The following is a 19,458-nucleotide window of genomic DNA, read 5'->3' as shown; positions in this document are numbered from 1 at the left end:
AGTGCGACCAAATATTATTTTAGAATTTTAATTAATAAAATTTACTTTAATTCCTTTAAACATTTTTATTCATTTCATGAGAAAAATATATAAATTTTAATTTTTAGCACTTAAGGGCTGATCAATTATTACAAAAGCAACTAACGGGGGGGTGGAGGAGTTTGTGATTGGCTTAGGTCAGTGTTTCCCAAAGTGTGGTATGCGTACCCCAAGGGGTACACGTTCGTATGTGAAATATCATGCAACAAACGGAAATTTCAAAATTTTTTTATTTAAAAACAAAACTAGCCATGAAAATTTACAATTATGTATTTTTCTATTAGCTACTTTTTGCAGAGTTTACAGTTAATAATTAGTGGTGTCAACTGCCAGTTGTGATTTTTAACTTTGATACAACTTTTATAGTAAAAAATCATTCATTTTTTATTAGTGGTACACAGCGTTACGAAAAATTTAGAAAGGGTACACAAAACTCATAAGTTTGGGAAACACTGGCTTAGGTTGACAAGAGGGAGGAGTAGTATGAGCAATGTATGCAAATTATTAAAATTTCCTAGTTTTCCATTTTTTTTAAAATGTAAACAAAAAAATTACAATTTGAAAATTTCCAAATTTGATACTAATGCAGGGAATGAAGCTGAAAAAATATTTTTCAGAGGTCAAGTGTTTTGACCATAGAAGCGAAACACAAAAGATTCCTAACAAATATTCTACTCAAAATTTTATAAAATGTATGAAAACGTAATATTTTACTTTTTCTAATAAGTTGTGTTATTAATTTGAATTTAATCTTACTAGTATTACATTACGACACTAAAAGTCAAAGTAGTTACGTCGTCGTGCGTAAAGCAAAGTAGAGGAGAATGTTGCAGCATTCTAACGTAAGCATGGAGAGGGTTGGTGATTCGTTTATTTTTGATGTCAAGGGGAAAGATAGAATCCAAAATAGCCGAAAATATGCTTACGTGAAATTTGAACGGCCTCTTTGACATATTGTGGAATATTTTTACAGCATTATTCTTTAAATTTTGATCATAAAATAAAATCCACAAAACTCAAAACGTTCTTTCGATTAAGATGGCTAGAAGTAGGCTAATAAATTTTAAATATTTCGAATATTTACCCGCTTTAAAGACCCAATCATTTCTTTATAGTAATATTTTATAACTTAACTTCTATTTTTTAGGCATTCAAAAAGTGCCTTTTACTAAAAGTGATTTCGAAAAGCAGCTTTAAAAATATGTGCCCTTAAAAATTGTTGGTTTTTTATACAAGCAGGGATCCATAAGATTAGCGCGTCAATGGATTCACAGACCTCCGTCAGGCCAGACTGGAGATGAGTAACAACAACAATTGAGTCATGGGTAATAATACAGTGTCTTAAATGCGATTAAACTTAGATTTCTAAGTGAAATAAAAAGCATTGAATAATTACTCTTTCATCAGAAAAATGAGATGCAGTGTTTGGTAATGGTTAATATTGAATTTTAGACTTTCTCACGCGTTTTATTTATTTATTTTTTTTTTATTTATTTTTTTTTCATTTGCAGCGTTACATTAAAGAAGATATTTAAGTTGCCTTTGCTTCTCAGTTCGCGTCATGAAGAAGACAAAACCAAATTTTAGTCGCACCCCCAGTTGCAGAAATTCTCCTACAAGACAGCGGGAGCCGCAGAATATCAGAGCATCTGCAGATTAATTTTTCACATCTGAGATTTAAAAAAAAAAAATTCTAATGGCACTTAAAGATAATTTTCCATTTCAATTTTTTTAAAAAAAAAAACCGAAATAAATAAATATATAATTATTAAAAGGAGAAATAGGAGAGTCATTTTTAATTCTTTAACTTCACCAATTACTATTTATATCGGGTTCTTAAGGCTGTTTTTCGAATGCGCCGTCGTCATATGAAATTATTCTTTTTTGCCATTTTCATAACTGTTGGGACTTGGCAACAGATACTCATGACGGTTAGGTTAAGTTTAACTTATCTGAAGCCATCGCTGTCTATGCTCATTTTGAAAAGGGTGCAAAACGTCAAAATGGAGAAAAACCACAGTTTTTGGAAAATGAAAATTTTAGAAATGAACATATATATATATTAACCCAGCTGAAATTCAGTGCTTTATTTTCAAAATATACCTAAGTAAATGTTAAGTAAATTAGTAAAGTAAATATGCAAAATAAGAAAGTTACGTGGCAATAAGTAACGATAATAATAATTTATGTAGTAATGGGAAAAAATACTTCTGATGTTCAAAATAGGTTCTACCGAGAGTTGAACTCGGATCGCTGGATTCAAAGTCCAGAGTGCTAACCATTACACCATAGAACCCTTCTTCCCATGCCGGGAATCGAACCCGGGCCGCGTGGGTGAAAGCCACGAATCCTAACCACTAGACCACATGGGATTGACTTGCATCCTTTTCACTAAATTAAATTAAATCTTTTAACATAGATTCTGTGAATTGTTTTAAATAAGATTCTACAATAAGAAAAACTCTCCTTTTTATCTGCTAATTGGAAGAGTAAAAATATGCAATGAAATTAAAATGTAAAAATCTGTTAAAATTTTCTCAAGAATAGATAATTTTTTTTTCATCTTTGATTTCAGAGTCTATATCGAGATTTAATCTTGACTTTTTCTCTAAAGAAGATAAAGTTCGATTTTTAAAATGGCATTGCAATGAAGCAATAGAGAATGTCGGTTAAGATAAGATGGGATAGAGGTACTTAAAAAATATGTTCAGAATTTTTAAATTTTGTAGCTAATAAATACGTGTGTTAGAAAATTTCTTTTATTAACTAAATATCCTTTACTAATTATGCAAACAATTTTGTTCACTTACAGAAAAAAAAAAAATAATATTTTTTTGTTTTGTTTTTATTGAGATAATCTAAGCTTTTTTTTCTTTCTAAAATTGATTTAATAAAATTCCGAAACATAATAACAAGATATTGAATAACCCACCCACAAGAATTCAATTTATCAGTATTTGAAAATCGTTGAATGTGGGAGCAGGTGAGAGACCCAACTAGTATATTTACATTTTTTTCCCAATAAAAAATTTGAAAAAAAAAAAAAAAATAGTCGACTTAAATCCTACAGTATTGATTTTGAAGAACAAAGCATGCACAAAGAAAATGATACAGCCATTTATTGGTAGATTAAAATACGTCTATGCTCTGGATTCAATATTTGCTGAAAATTTTGGTAATTACTTTAGTTTCAGTCGAATTAAATACTGACTAATTAAACCATGATAGATATTGTAGGAAATATTTTTTTTTTTAAAATAGCCGTCGTAAAAAATAAAAATTGAAAATAATACTGATCCCTGAATTTAATAACATATATTAGGGGTTATTCAGCGTCAAGATTGGTTTGAGCAAATTTTGAATTTTCCTTTTTTTATGACTTTTTCTAGTAAACTCATCCATTTTCTGTTCATTTTTTTTTTTGTCAATTTAACGAACTTATCGTTCTTAGAATAATTGCAAAAACAAAACAAATGCTGCAAGCCTATTAGATGTAAAATGTTTCTTTAGTATATAACATTAAAATATGCATAGAAAAAATATCAATTTACATATTTTTCTCCGATATATTAACTATAATATATAAATATTAACTATAATAACAATAACTGTAATTTTTAATTTAACTAACTTATCGTTCTCAGAATAATTGTAAAAATAAAAATAAAAAAAAGAATGCTACAAACTTATAACACGTAAAATGTTTCCCTAGTATATAATAGAGTGCCTGCCTCTAGGCACTCTAGTATATAACACAAAAATCTTCATAGAAAAAATATAAATTAAAAATATTTCTCTGAAATATTAAGTTTTAAAATTTTTGATTTAGTCTTAGGATCAGTCCCATGTGGTCTAGTGGTTAGGATTCGTGGCTTTCACCCACGCGGCCCGGGTTCGATTCCCGGCATGGGAAGATGGTTCTATGGTGTAATGGCTAGCACTCTGGACTCTGAATCCAGCGATCCGAGTTCAAATCTCGGTAGAACCTATAGTTTTAAAACAAGAACTATTTTTTCATTTCAAAAATAATTTTTGTTAAATATAATATACGCTAATATGAAAGAGATATGCTAATTATTATAATAATTGAAATATAAAAGTGTTGTTAAATATAAAAATATATACTTGTTAATTTATAAATTGCTGTTTTATTATTAATTTTTATTTATTTTTTTATGGTTTATTCTGTTTTACTAACAACTGCATAATTAGGAGATTTCGTGTCATCTTAAAAAATTGCTGTACAGGATTTGAGAAAAAAAACTTCGTTGTATATTTAAAAAATTGCCAGAACTTAAAACAATACAATATGTATTTATAATGATTAGACAGATTATTTCTTTCCCAAATATTTTTTTTCTCTAAACTAGTTCTTTTTTCTTTTATGTAGCAAAAATAGAAAAAATATGCTCATAAATCTCATTTTAATCTATTTAGATGTCTTTTTTTCGAAGCAGCTTTTTACCTAATTTTTATAATTATTATCGATTATTTAAAATAAAGGGGAAAAAAATATTTGGTTTGCAGGCTTATTAAACAATTTTTTAATAAAACATATATAATAAGTTTGAGCTAAATTACAAAATAGTTTTCAAATGATATGGAAGTATTTTTAATCAAAGTTTTTTTCTTCCTTCTTTTTTATTATCTCATGCGGGTAATGATAAAAATAAATGCAATTAACAAGTTAGAATACTAATGTCTTTTTTAAGTTTATTAGCTCTTAATGGTAATCCGCTCGAAGCCTCTTATTTCAACAATGAATCATAGGTTTGAAATTCCCCTTTCCCTTCGTGACAGAGAAGGGCTAAATATTTAGTTGAGAGAGGGTTAAAATCTAATTTCAACCCTTTCCTTGTTTTTTGAAACAAAAATGGACGACAGTACAGAAGAGGTACAGCAGTATGAGAATAATTAGGTATGATTAAGCATAAAAATCAGTGACGGAGACAAATTTAAGGGGGAGAAGATGCGTGTAACAATCTTCAGATGATTTTTAATGTTTCCATTTTTAATGATAATACAACTCGAATTAAAGTGCGGTATAAACGTAATCTTGAATATATATATAAAAAAAAAATTTCTTTTCAAAAATTTTGTTCAATAATCTCTTATAATCGATAGTTGATGTAAACAGCTTTTCTGATAGCGCGGAATTGGTAAGCGAGATAAAATCGCCAAAATTTATTAAAAGCTTCAAAATAAAATGCTTTTTCTTCTTCTTATTGTTTTTGAAATAATGTCATCAATAAAATTTTAAAAAAAATGAACAAGTAAATTCTAGAAGATATCCTCGGCTTGAATAAGAACAGCCGACCCAATTTTTGGGTTTACAACTCCGTAGCCTTGTAATTTTGAACCAATCCAGAAGACAAGGAAACTCCTGGATCAGTACCCCCAGAGGTATTGATTTGTTATGGGAACATGGAGGACTTTGCGACTCGACAGATTTAACGTGCATCAGTTACTATTTACTTCCATTGTTTTACACCATCGTCTTTGGCCGGCGGGGATCGAACCCACGAACTCTTGGACATAAGCCCAGCTCCCTACCGACCAGGCTATCCCGGCTCAACGACGGTTATCAAAAAAAAAGAAGAAAAAAAACATTGAGAGGGAGCCGTGGTGGCTTAGAATATAAAATGCTCGCCACCCAATGAGGTGAACCGGGTTCGAATCCCAGCGGAGGCAGATCGATCCGAATTTCGCACCCGGCTCGCATCGACCACAGTGCTGACGTAAAATATCCTGAGTAGTAGACGGATTATTGGTTAAAATCCCTTTGTAGTCAGGTTAACAGTGGGAGGTTTTCGTAGTTTTTCTCTCCATGTAACGCAAATTTGTGTTAGTTCCGTCAAAAAGTTCTCCACCAAGACTAGTTTCTCCTAATACTTCATCCAGAAGTTCCCTTGTCTTCTGAACCGGGTTGGAAGTCAGATCTGAATACTTTGGAGTAATCAGATAAATTGGAAGTCAGATCTGGATACTTTGGAGTAATCAGATAAATTGGAAGTCAGATCTGGATACTTTTTTCTGCCAATTCGAAATCTGCAATGAAAAAAAAGGTGATTTATTTTTAAGATTTCAAAATTTTCCTCCAACGTAACCTCTAGTATTTAGGTTAGGGTTCGGGTGAATGTTTCTTTTAAAAATATTTCACCCGTGTTTCTTCAGATCTCTGATTCGAAGCATATTTTTCGAGATATTTGACACCCTGTAATATGCAACCTATAGTAAATATTGCAAGCTCATAGACAACAGATTTTAATCCTACATTTAAAAAAAAAAACAACAACAAAAAATATATAGTTTCTGTTCAGTTAGTCTCAATATTGTTAGGAAAGTTTTAATTTCAGCAAAACACGTTTGTAGGGTAAACTAACCAGTGAAAGAACACTTAAGCTTCGCTTGCCTTTTAAAAAATCATATTAATTTCAAAATTCGTGATTTTAGTTAAATGACACTGTCAACATATTTGTTACTAATTGCAAATTATGTAAAAAAATTGTAGAGAACTTACATAATATTGTTTTAAAGTTTTGGAGGTTCAAATAACAAGTAGTAAGAAGATCAAGTGAAGGAACAGCTCTTACCAGTGAATGAACACCCAGTAAAGGAACACTGAATTTTGGTTATTTTTTAATGCTCTTTATGAATTTATAAGCCATACAAATATTTAGAACAAGCCTATTCTTGAAATTATAACATATAAATACTTGGAAAATGTTAACTTTTTTTTTGTAATCATGAATTGAAAATTAAAGTGTCAACATATTAAAGTGTCAACATACTGTTCATTCACTGGGAAATCCATGCCCAGTAAAGGAACATGCCTGTTCTCTCACTGGTTAGAAGTTGTTTTTCGTATTTTTAACATACTTTTGATACGGAACATCACTAAAGGTACAAGAAAATTAAGGTTTATCTTTTATTTTCATTAACTTAGAAAAAAAACCCAGTAAAGGAACATTTGTTCCTTCACTGGATTTTCATCGTTTGGTGATCCAGTGAATAAACACCCTCTTATCTCAGTACTTTATGATGCTATAATGCTTAAAAAAAAACGTAACTTCAATAACTATATTTTGAATTCTCTTTTTCACAGTGAGAAAAATAAAAGTATTACATGCAATTAATTCCACTTCAAACATATAAATACAAACACTCACCTTTTAATTTTTTCAAAGAAACAAGGTGATGCAGAGATAATAACAAATTCAACAATTTTTCCAGAGAAGTCCATTTGATCAGGTAATGCAAAACATTGCTAGATGACTTCCTATTGTTTGGCAGTAAGCTATTGTTACCAATCAATCTAAAGAAAAACTTTCAATTTCTTATTTTTAATCAATATATATGAAATGTTCCTTCACTGGTTGGTTTACCCTAATGGAGTTGCATACTGATTTGTTTAAACGAGTCTTTATTAATAAGTTTTTTTTCACGACAATATCTTCAGTAATATACAGAATCTCATAACAATTTTTGAATAGTTAAATTGTCGATATAACAAAAAAAAAAACATATTTTATATTTAAAAGATACACACTCACAGAGAGAGAGATTTAAGATTATCTCTCAAAAATTTTAAGCAATGACGTTACGCACGTAGCAATTTAGATATTTTTATTGTATGTGAGTTCCTTTTTAAGTTTAAGAAAGCTTCAAACTTAAACGTGCTTTAGGAAGCCAAAGAAATTTTAAACTTCAACTAAAATATATTATAAAACTCGAATCGTCACTTAAAAAAACTAAAGTTGATCGACTACTGTCTAAAGTTTTTATAATTTCGTTTCTCATAATAAAAAAAAGTTCTTTATTAAAATAACTATGAAGAGAACGAAAATGACAGCAATTGTACTTTCAAATAGTTTACTTCTGTTATTTCAAAAGGTATAGTTATTTTCATAACACTTAATTTTATTTCACTCAAAAATAGGGGTTGTTTTAATATAAACCTGTTATCAATCAGTAATTTAAAAAAGAAAAAGAAAGATTCTTAGAAATCCCTACTTCAACTTAAAATACAATAATAATAATAAAAGCATAACATCGTGTGATATTTAATTTTATTTTAAAGGAGACATAACAAGCACAAGGAAAGTTTTTTTTTCTCTCAGAAACCAAGATGAAACAAAAATCGAATTCACCCGATCGACTAAGGAAAACAAAAATTTTTTTTAGTTACCCAGCTAAAAGATAAATATTATATAGTACGCAGTTTATAGGAGGGTTGCCTAATTTATAAAATAGCTTTCTGATAAAAAAGCTGTGCAAACAGTGAAAGTTGAAGTTTTAAAGGCGCACCTGCTACTTTTGCCAATAAATTCTATAATTGAGATAGTGACTGACATTCTTACCAAGAACAGTATACGGTTTCATTTTATATTTACAATGGATACACAAACGTTGCGGCTGTGGAAAGTAATGATATTTGCGTATGGCGTTCTTTCGAAAGTTGTTCCTGGAATTAAATTTTGCCTGCGGAAAAAAGTGTGTTGCTTTTATCAAAGTTCCAAAAATGAATTTCATGCACCAATGTGTTTTCATGAGGTTCTCAGAATTTATTTATGGTATAAACTGACCAAAGTTCGACAAATGAATTAAACGCACAGAGGTGTTTTTATGAAATGGTTCTCAGAATTAATTTTTGATGGAAATTTTGTTTTATACAAACTGTGTTGCTTTTACAAAATTCCGAAAATGAATTATGTGCACAAAGATGTTCTTATGAGATAGCTCTCAGAATTAATTTTCCATATAACCTGAGCAAATTTTATAAAATGAATTAAATGTACAAATTGTTTTCATGAGATAGTTCTCGGAATTAATTTTTGTTAGAAAATTTTCCTGTATATAACTGTATTGCTTTTACCAAAATTCCAAAAAGGGATTAGATTCACAAATGTGTTTTTATATGATAGTTCTCAGAATTAGTTTTCGATATAAACTGACCAAATTTTCAAAACTGAATTAAATGCACAGAGGTTTTTTCATGAGATAGTTCGCAGAAAAAATTTTTGTTGGAAATTTTTGTATATATAAACTATTTTTACTGAAATTCTAAAAATAAATTTGATGCCCGAATGTGTTTTTATGAGATTTTGAGAATTTATTTCTGGTATATTAATTGGCATATATAACAATTACCTAATTTATTTTTTGTATTATAATATATTTTAATATTATTCGGTATATATTAATATTTTGGTATATAGTATTCGCCTGGTTATTAAAAAACTAAATGATCTTCTGATGTGTTTTTTGTCCTTTTCAAGGGACTTTTTAGAAGAAATTTTTGTCAGTTAATGAACCCTACTCAAATCAATTTATCGCAAATAATTTTCTCGTAAAAATCTCATAAAAAAATTTTTCTTCGAAATAACCCCACACAATATTTTTCATTTTCAAAATAGAAAAAAAAATTACCTTAATTCAATCATTTTAAAACCCCAAATAGCATCATTTTACGCCTTTAAAGTTTTGAAGAGAAATTCATAGAAGTTCGAAAAATTATCATTTCCAAATCTAATAAAGCGATCCTTTTATTTTCTACCTTTTTTGAGGTATTGTACTGTCTATTATAAATGCATCATCAAAAGTTTGTCAAGTACAGTAGGGAACCGATTATCCGGAACGATCGGGACCATCGCTATTCCGGATAACTGATTTTTCCGGTTTTCTGAATCGCTGCAAAAAGCCGTTTTTTTATTGTTAAACCCAACTAAAAAAAAAATTTGGAAATAATCTTAAAAAGAGGAAAAAACGATGAAGTAATACACTAATGATTATTTCCAAAATGATGGTAAGGTAAACATCTTTCAAAAAAGAAAGAAAAATCCTAAAATCTTATGAGGAAAAAAATTTTTTTTTTTAAAAATGGGGGGGAAATTTATCGAATTTCTTTCCGGTTTTTTGGTTTTTCGGTTTTCTGAATTCCGGATAACGGGTTCTGTACTGTACAAAAAAATATCTAGAAAACAAAAATCCAAAATTTCACCCAGAATCCAAGATGGCGGGGGTAGAGGCCTCTTAGAAACAGATCCTTATTTTCTCACGTTCGCAAAAACTGCAAGAACGAACCTAATTTTTATGCTAATTTTAGGATCACAAAATTTGGATTATTTTTTTTTAAATAGAAAATTACCCTTTACAAGAAAGTCTGAAACAACCCCTTTTTCATGAAAATTAATCAACTATTATAATTAGAAAACATTACATTACTTTTTTAATACTCAAATTAAACCAAATGATTAGAGTAGAGAAATCACTTAAAAATAACGTTAATTATCCCTTCTAATAGATAGCTCTCCTTTCCCCTGATTTTTAAACACTAATTAAGAGACGCAATTTAGAAAAAAATAATAAAGAGAACATTCTCGGGAAAATGAGAAATATTAATGCAAGGTAAACGGAAGCTTCAGGCCTTTTACCGAACTCTAAATTATAACTAATCTCAAACAATCAATAAAGAAAGCAATAGCCGCGTTTTTTTTCTCCATGAGTTTTATGCCGAGTGAGTCATTTTATTTGCTTTCCTTATTGATTTACTCGAATCGGTTAATTCCATAAATCTTGAGGTACTGACAATGTGAAATTACCGATAATTCCGAAAAGGGAGAAAAGAATTGTATGAATCAACTTTAATGCAACTCTATCATAAATTAAGTCATTAGCCTCAGATTGGCAACATGATTTAATAGGATTTAATTACATTAAATTAAATATGATTTAATTACGCGGAAGATCTCATATCGAACTACAGCAGTAGGAGTTTTAATGACACATTCCAGATAAATATGAGGGACCCTCATTTCGTAGTTCATTCGTTATTTTTCTGAGTTTTAAATTTAACGTAAGTTTTAAACTCTGTCCAGAGAAAAAGCACGCCCACATCAGCTTTCAGTGATAAGTGACAACATAAGTATATTACAATGCTGTTTCTTTGATATTTTTACAGTTGTTTTTATTTTATTTAATAACCACAGTTGAACATTAGCCCATTTCCGAGTTAACGACTATCAATGTTCTAATCTTGTTCTAACCAACCGAGTTCTAACCATAATAATGTTCTAACCAACCGAGAAGACAGTGGAATTCCTGGTTCCAGCATTGGAACGAACTAGCTTCCGCGGAGGACTATTTGAACGAACAAATCCGCATTTGCGTTACGTACAGAAGAAATCCACGCAACCTCTCACGGTTAACCCAATGGTAAGGGGAATCTAACCCATTTACCACTAGGGATATTTTACGTTAGCACTGTGATTGGCGTGAGTGGGGAGTTAAATTTGTATCTACCAGACATTGCTGGGATTCGAACCAAGGTGACCTATTGCCTGAGCCGCCGCTGTTCTTTTTGCAGTTGTTATTACTTTCTTGATATTTAAACATAGCTGGTAAACATAGCTAAGAAAAAAAGATTGAAAGAAAGATTTAAAAAACTATATACACTATAAAAGATTTTATAGCAAATAATATAATATTAATGTAATAATAATAAATTACTGTATAATATAGTAATAATGAAAAAGCATATAATATAATAATAAAAGGGAGATTTCCGTATCGTTATCTGTGGCAGGATAGGATAATCGCCAAGTCTTGGTAATTTTCGGGCAGCTGCCCCTGCGAGAAACTTAAAAAAAAAAAAAGAAAAAAAGAAAAGAAATGGACCAACTTTTGTAGCCACCCCCGGGCAAACATCTATATGTTTTTTTGCTTTTTTTCCCCCCTTAAATTACAAATTTAAAATCTATTTGGCCCCTTGGCGATTGTAGTTGGCGCTACTGATAGCGATATGTAAAAATATCCCTGCAATAAAACGGATAAAATTACCTCTCAATGTTAATTCCCCCCCCCCTTCAGCCTTAAAAATTAATTAGAAGGATGAAACTGGATTTTTAAAGTTTTTTTTTTTTTAAACTGCTCGAGTTAAAAAAAATTAAATACAAAACTTTGATTAACTTAATACTTGAAAAATTTAAACTAACCTAAATAATAACTTTTTACGATTTGCTAATTACGTTATATCTTAACACATCAATAACAAATGTTTTAATTTGAAATTCACTTCTTGAAAATGAATAAAATTACTAAAAAAAAAATATGTTAAATAGAAGTAATGAGAAATGAGGAAAGGGTGTATTATTAAAAGCGGAGATTGATTTTTAATGTCGTAACTGTAAAAAGTTGGAGCCCAGCAGAGATCCGGTAAAAAAGACCTTCACCCCAGAAGAGTTGCGGTTTTGTGAAATGCAGTGGAACATGAAAAAGGATGCGCATGGCAGTGAAGACAAGATCAGGGAGCGTGTGTCGAAGGCCAATTACACGAACTTCACAGGTAACGGTCGAGAACCAAAGCGAGACAACACATACCACGCCTTCCGGTTCACAACCGGACGCTTTTAAAACTTCACAAAAGAAAATAAAAGCCGATTTATAAGTTGTTGCTAGGCGGTCATCATTTATTGTAAATGTTCCTTTTATTTATTAGATTTACTTAAAAACATAACATGAGCTACGGATTTGATCCTTATCCCAGCCTATATGATTGGATATTGTTTTCAAAAAGGATCTAACTTGTAGATTGCAAGTGTTCTTATATTTAAATCTACTTAAAAACATAACTATGGGTCTGATTCTTACACGAGCCTATATGATTGGAAATATTTCAAAAAGTGGTCAAATCTGTAGATCGTAAATGTTCTGATATTTAGAGTTACTTAAAAACATAACTATGGGTCTGATACTAACACAAGCCTATATGATTTTATTTTATTTTTTATAACCGTCGTCGTTGTTGTTGTAGTTCATTTCCGTCGCACTAGAGCTGCACAATGGGCTATTGGCGACGGTCTGGGAAACTTCCCTGAGGATGATCCTCTGCAGAGGAAATGTCACCCCTTCTTCGGTAGCCCGACGACCTGCACGCGAAGTCGAGCACTTATAACCGTCGTTGAACAGCCGATTCGATTTTGGGTTTACGACTACTAATGTTCAACTCCGTAGCCTTGTCATTTTGAACCCAATCCAGAAGACAAGGAAACTCCTGGATCAGTACCCCCAGAGGTATTGATTTGTTATCGGAACATGGAGGACTCTACGACTCGACAGATTTAACGTGCATGAGTCACCATTTACTATACGGGGAGTCTGGGATCGAACCCACGAACTCTTGGACATGGGCCCAATGCCTTACCAACCAGGCTATCCTGGCCCTAGAATCTTATGTATGCTCGTTGCTTGTAAGCACTCCACTCTCAGCAACAACAACAAAATTGCTAAACAATACAAGCTTTAGATACAGAATAGTGAGAAATCGTCCTCTCTGCAGTTGACTTAGATATAAATTCCAAAATCTGAGTTTGAATTGAAAAATTAGAGAACTAAAGAAATTTTATCTTGACCTCAGTAATGCTCGAAATTGGTTCTAAATTGCATCCAGAACGTTCTTGGAAGGACCAAGACTGGAATCTTAAGATTTTACACCAATAGACTTAGACAGGCTTAAAAAATTATGCATAGGTAATGCCTAGGTTGATGTTGTTGTTGTAGTTAATTTACGTCGCACTAGAGCTGCACAATGGGCTATTGGCGACGGTCTGGGAAACATCCCTGAGGATGATCCGAAGACATGCCATCACAATTTTAAACCTCTGCTGAGGGGATGGCACCTCCGCTTCGGTAGCCCGACGACCCTGCCTAGGTTGAATCGGACAAATCTATTTCTATATAAGCTCAATATAGGACGAGTAATGGTTATAAAATATATGACGAAATCCAATCATTTTATTTAGGGTGCACCTAGATAAAATATGGTTTCGTAACGGCCCCTCTAGTTTTTTTTATTTTTATTTTTAAAATTCAGATTTAAGTTGAATTAACTAGGATTAAAGAATTAAAGCAGCAATTAACAGCACTGGACTCAAAAATTTTATCGCCTTTAGGACACATATATTGTAAGTCAAATCTTGTACCATAAGGAAGCACTTCAATAAAAATAAAGTGTGCATATTTATTTCACCTATTTTTATTTTTTTCATAAGACAAATAATACACAACATTTACAGACAATAATAATGCAACCAAACTTAGAGACCAACATAAATGCGAAAATGATTCTGTCCAAAACTTAAATCGAACAATTGAGGAGTAACGATTAACATCGCAAATCTGTCAGATACAATTCATTCTTAGATAATCGAAGCAAAAAAAGTTGACTGTAATTTAACACCACCTGTACAATAAATCTTTGAGCCTGAGGTATCAGACATTATTAGCCTCCCCCCCCCAACCTAATTTGGTACAATTAAAAGTAAAATTCTGGTTTCTATACAGACAGCAGGCGTTAATGCAGGTATGACTTTTATGATATAACCATATAAATTGTATGGGGATAGAAGAAAAAAAAAAGTTTCGGTATGACTGGAGGGATGGTTGCCATCTTCAATGCAGATTCTATTCGGTGCACGTACCCGGGCAACAGCTGAAGGGACATAAAAAAAAAAGTGAAAAGGGGTGGAAACAAATGGCTCGTGCTGAACACGTGCCTCCGGGGGGTCTTTTGTACCTAGAGAGATGTGTCACCGTGAATGGAAGTAGCGATAAAAATGTTCGGAATTCGATGATGGTTGGGTAACTCCGTATCATGGGTTGATGAAGGTTGTACCGTTAGGTTCGACGTTATCTGGTTACCTTTTTTATTCGAATTAGAAGCCGAATTCGATTGCAAATCAACAGGGGATTTGTTATTTATAACGACTTTGCAAAAAAATTTTGAACTTTCAAATCGTTCGCAATATTAAACCGTTTAAAACCGAGCTTGATAATTAAAGTGTCAGTGGAACCCAGATCATGAACAGCAAAATTTCTTTAATGTATGCATAGTTATGAATGCATATGATAGAAATTGCAACAAGGAACACTTTTTTTTTTGTAGCATAAGATATTTTTTAACAGATCTTAGATGCTTTCTCATCTCTAATTTCATATCTGCAATAGGTCTCTATCTCCAAGCTACAGTTCAAAAAAAAAAAAAAAAAAAAAAAGTTTTAGTTAATTTTTTGTCGAAATGCACTATAATTAATATATTGAATATAATGAACAATGCAATAAAAACATTTAACATATAACATTAATGCTTAAAAAACGTTATATATAAGTGTCGTCGCATAAGCCCTGCCACAACCTTCTTAAGGAGTTAAGGCTGTTTTTCGAAAACTCCGTCGCAATATGAAATGATGTTTTTTGCGAATAATATGCTATTTTTATAACTGCTGTGAGAATTCAATTGTTACTCGTGACTGTTTTTAATAATTAAATACACAAGCAAACAAAGAATGAAAAAAGTAAAAAATATATCTTAATAGGGACTTTTTTCACTTTTAGGTAATATATGCAGAAACCAAGAGAATTTCCGATTAAACCACTAGATCAGGAGATACTGGGAAAATCCAGTAGAGTTAACAGCTATGTTTATGGAATCTCAGTTGCATGCAAATTCTTGAGTTAGTATTTTATATTTTAGGACCGGCCTAATTCTGAGTCATCTCCGTAGCCTTGTAATTTTGAACTCAATGCAGAAGACAAGGAAACTCCTAGATCCAGCATCGGAACAAACTAGCTTTCATGGACAACTTCTTGATAGAACTAACCGGCATTTGGGTTTCACGGAGAGGAAAACTGCAACAACTTCCCATATTTTACGTCCGGTGAGTGCCGGGTGCAGAATTCATATCAAGCAGCCATCTCTAGGAGTCGAACCTGCGTTACGTCATTGGGAAGTGAGCAATCTATCTCCTGAGCCACCACTACTCTCTAGTTAATATTTTATAACCATCTTTGAACAGCCGACTCAATTTTAGTTAACAACATTCAATGTTCAATTGCGCTGTAGCCTTGAAATTTTGAATTCAACCCAGAAGACAAGGGTTCTTCTGGATCAAATATTGGGGGAAATATGCCATCAAGGCGGACTTTTTGATGGAGGTAAATCGCATTAGCGTTACATGGAGTGGGAAACCTCGAAGCCAGACAGTAAGAGGACTCTAATCCATGATCTGTCTACCACTGGGGATATTTTAAGCCAGCACTGTGGTCGGTGAAAGTCGGGTGCAGAATTCATATCGACCAGGCATCGTTGGGATTCGAACTTCATTCGCTCTATCCCCGGATGGCCAAGGATCAGTAGTTATTATTGTAGCTCTTAATTATTTATTATTATTTTTGCTTTAAGAACGCAATCAAATTGTAAAGGAGATTGCCGTGTGATAGAAGCGTATTTTTTATCACGTGATCAGATTTAGGTACGCTATACTTCTTTTGATTGGATAAAACGATTCGATACACGCTGTTTAATGTACACTTTTGAATTGATCCCAAACTTAAACGCATTCCATTCTAGAGATATGCTTTTGAAGCACCATTCTAAACGCACAAAATAACAAGCCATGGCTGGTGTCTCCCATATTTACAATGTTCTTGGATTTATGGCGGCGACAGAGCGCTATATAAAGCAAACAGGAACTGGATGATCTTCTAAAGCGTCACCTGCTGCCTTTCCCCTCGAACTGCTCTCATTCATGTATTCAATGTCCTCCCTTTACCCTCAGGGTGGCAATCTCCCATCAAATACAGTCCATCCCTGTGCTCATGAAATTCCTAATGGACATCTTTCACATACAATGCCCATCACATCCTTCTTGAACACTGAATATCATAAATCAATTCCATAGAGAACCACATCTATCCGAATAAAATTTAGAATGATTAGAGATTTTTTTTAGTATTTAGGCTTTTGCGAATTGAATTTAATTGAAAATAATTTTTTTTTCTTTCAAAAAATGTCTATAGAAACGTTATATTAATTAGTCTTTATCGCGACATTGGTGTTCAAATCAGTGTTAATTAAAATTAAAGATGTTCTTAATCGAATTTGAAATCCTTATAATTGTTTCAAGTCATTTTAAATTTATACTATTTTTTATCTTTGTTTTAAAAGCAGGAGGACACTATTAGCATATTTTTTTTTAACATTAAGCGTTATAAAATGCAGAAACTTTTACCAATTTTCTTACCGAGTCTGTTGTGTTTTACCTTTATCTCCGACCGTTTTAATATTACTATATAAAATGTTGAAAATTTACGGAACTGACCGAGTCTCTTATATTTTACCTTCACCTCCAACCGTTTAAATATTACTTTATGAAATGTTGAAAATTTACGGAACTTATCGAGTCTCTTAAGTTTTACCTTTACCTCCGACCGTTTAAATATTAGTTTGCAAAATGCTGAAAATTTACGGAACTGACCGAGTCTCTTATGTTTTGACTTTACCTCCGACTGTTTTAATATTACTTTATAAAATGCTGAAAATTTATGGAATTTACCGAGTCTCTTATGTTTTACCTTTACCTCCGACAGTTTAAATCTTACTTTATAAAATGTTGAAAATTTACGGAACTGACCGAGTCTCTTATGTTTTACCTTCACCTCCGACCGCTTTAATATTACTTTATGAAATGTAGAAAATTTACGGAACTTATCGAGTCTCTTATGTTTTACCTACCTTTGCCTCCGACCGTTTAAATATTACTTTATAAAATGTTGAAAATTCGCGGAAAGGTCAATATGCTTTCAAACATTGTTCTGAATTAGTATCATGCTAGGGGTGATATTGTAAGAACCTGATCGTGTAACTGATTTTCACCATACATATTTAATTACCGATGGTCCCACGTTTTGAAACAAATAATCCCAAGAAACTGAAAAGGAAAGATATACTAACACTAATAACTTTTTCCATTGAGAAGTAGTATATCCTAGAGGGGCCACGGTGGGTCTGGGGATAAAGCTCTCACCTCCTGATGAGGTACTCAGGCTCGAATCCCAGTGATGGATGGTCGATGCGAATTTCGCAACCGGTTCGCACAGACCACAGTGCTAACGTAAAATAGCCTCAGTGGTAGACGAATCATGGGATAGAGTAACCGTGCCATCAGGCTAACCATGGGAGGTTTTCGTGGTTTTCTATATGTAGCGTAAATACGAGTTATTTCCATCAAGATGTCCTTCATGAAGGCAAATTTCTCCCAATACTTGATCCAGGAGCTCCCTTGTCTACTGGATTGGATTCAAAATTACAAGGCTACGGAGTTGAACATTTGTAGTCCTAAAGCCGAATTTGCTTCGGCTGTTTAAAAGACGGTTTTAAAATATAAAATAAAAAGTCCATAATCATCTCACCATCCATTAAAATGCCAAAATAATTGAATATGGTGCTGAGATGTAAATCAAAAACTGAAAATAATCACTTATTTAAGAGAAATTACAAAAATAATTTGTAATAATTTGTTTTAGTATGGATTAAATTAATAAAGCAACTTTGAAAAACGGTTTATGTAACGTTGAAATATAATTTAAAGAGTCTAGCCCTATTTAATAAAGCATAAATCAAAGGATTTTTTAAAAAAGAAAAAAATATGGATTAAAATCAATTCATGAAAATTTATTTAATTTTGTCTTATTATATTACGCATGTCCCTTAAAAAAATGGTTTAAATTTGGTAATGAACATTTAACATAATTTATAAAGTCAAACCGTATTTTGTAAAAAAATTATGTTGTTTTTTAAATAAAATAGTTTTTTTTTTATATATACAACTAAATCTATGATTTAAACCATTTTACGGTTTTCGTCTGATTAAACTATTTATGCGTTTTCATAAAATAAGTCGATTTTTTGGTAGACCCTTATTTATAGACAACATTAAATTCCAAAGATTTTACTAGTTAAATTGAATTGTATAAATGCAATTTATAGAATCTAAAAAACTGATAAAAATAGAATGATTTTAAATGAATGAATAATTTGCAATTATCTCAAGAACTTCCTAGGATTGCTTCAATAAATAACCACACTACAGAATAATGCGTCGGATGGTGTGGAGGCTAAATTTTGGGTTCGAGAATACAAATAGCAAGCCAAGAAAACCGGAATTGCTTTTAAAAAAAATTTACAAGGGAGGGAAAAAAACAACTTTTATAGACTCCCATAGAAATAAATCCCTAAAAATGGACCCCTAGAACAAGATTTTCAGTCATGTTCACTATGTTTCTGCGAGTTCCAGTAAAAAGAAAACGATAAATGGATCCTTTCATTTTATAGAAGTTCTTTTTCTTTTAAGTATCGTCTGAAATTCCTAAAAGGAGATTATGGAAACCCAAGCAGTATAACAACAGGTGAAGAAGGAATATATTTTTCGTCATCGTTAAAAAAATAAGACATCTTAACGCGACCTCGAGTCAAATTTCGAAGACCCCTCAAAACGCAGACGATGTAAACAAGGGGAGGGGGGGGGGGGNGGGGGGGGGGGGGAGAGAAAGGGAATAATTGCCAAAAAAATACTAAAATAAAAT

At 31.8% G+C, this 19,458-nt stretch overlaps 4 non-coding genes across 4 annotated transcripts; 2 read left to right on the top strand and 2 right to left on the bottom strand.

The window, feature by feature from the left end:
* Nucleotides 1-2,263: 2,263 nt before the first annotated feature.
* TRNAQ-UUG (transfer RNA glutamine (anticodon UUG)) lies at nt 2,264-2,335 on the bottom strand. Its single transcript has one exon. It is a non-coding gene; the product is annotated as a tRNA-Gln (tRNA).
* A 4-nt stretch (nt 2,336-2,339) lies between these two features.
* TRNAE-UUC (transfer RNA glutamic acid (anticodon UUC)) lies at nt 2,340-2,411 on the bottom strand. The gene has a single exon. It is a non-coding gene; the product is annotated as a tRNA-Glu (tRNA).
* A 1,469-nt stretch (nt 2,412-3,880) lies between these two features.
* Nucleotides 3,881-3,952, top strand: TRNAE-UUC (transfer RNA glutamic acid (anticodon UUC)). The gene has a single exon. It is a non-coding gene; the product is annotated as a tRNA-Glu (tRNA).
* Nucleotides 3,953-3,955: 3 nt separating this feature from the next.
* Nucleotides 3,956-4,027, top strand: TRNAQ-CUG (transfer RNA glutamine (anticodon CUG)). Its single transcript has one exon. It is a non-coding gene; the product is annotated as a tRNA-Gln (tRNA).
* Nucleotides 4,028-19,458: the final 15,431 nt, after the last annotated feature.

Source organism: Parasteatoda tepidariorum, chromosome 3 (assembly GCF_043381705.1).
Source record: "Parasteatoda tepidariorum isolate YZ-2023 chromosome 3, CAS_Ptep_4.0, whole genome shotgun sequence".
NCBI lineage: Eukaryota > Metazoa > Arthropoda > Arachnida > Araneae > Theridiidae > Parasteatoda > Parasteatoda tepidariorum.
The sequence above is the reverse complement of the archived record's forward strand: the minus strand, read 5'-3'. Positions and strand labels throughout refer to the sequence as shown.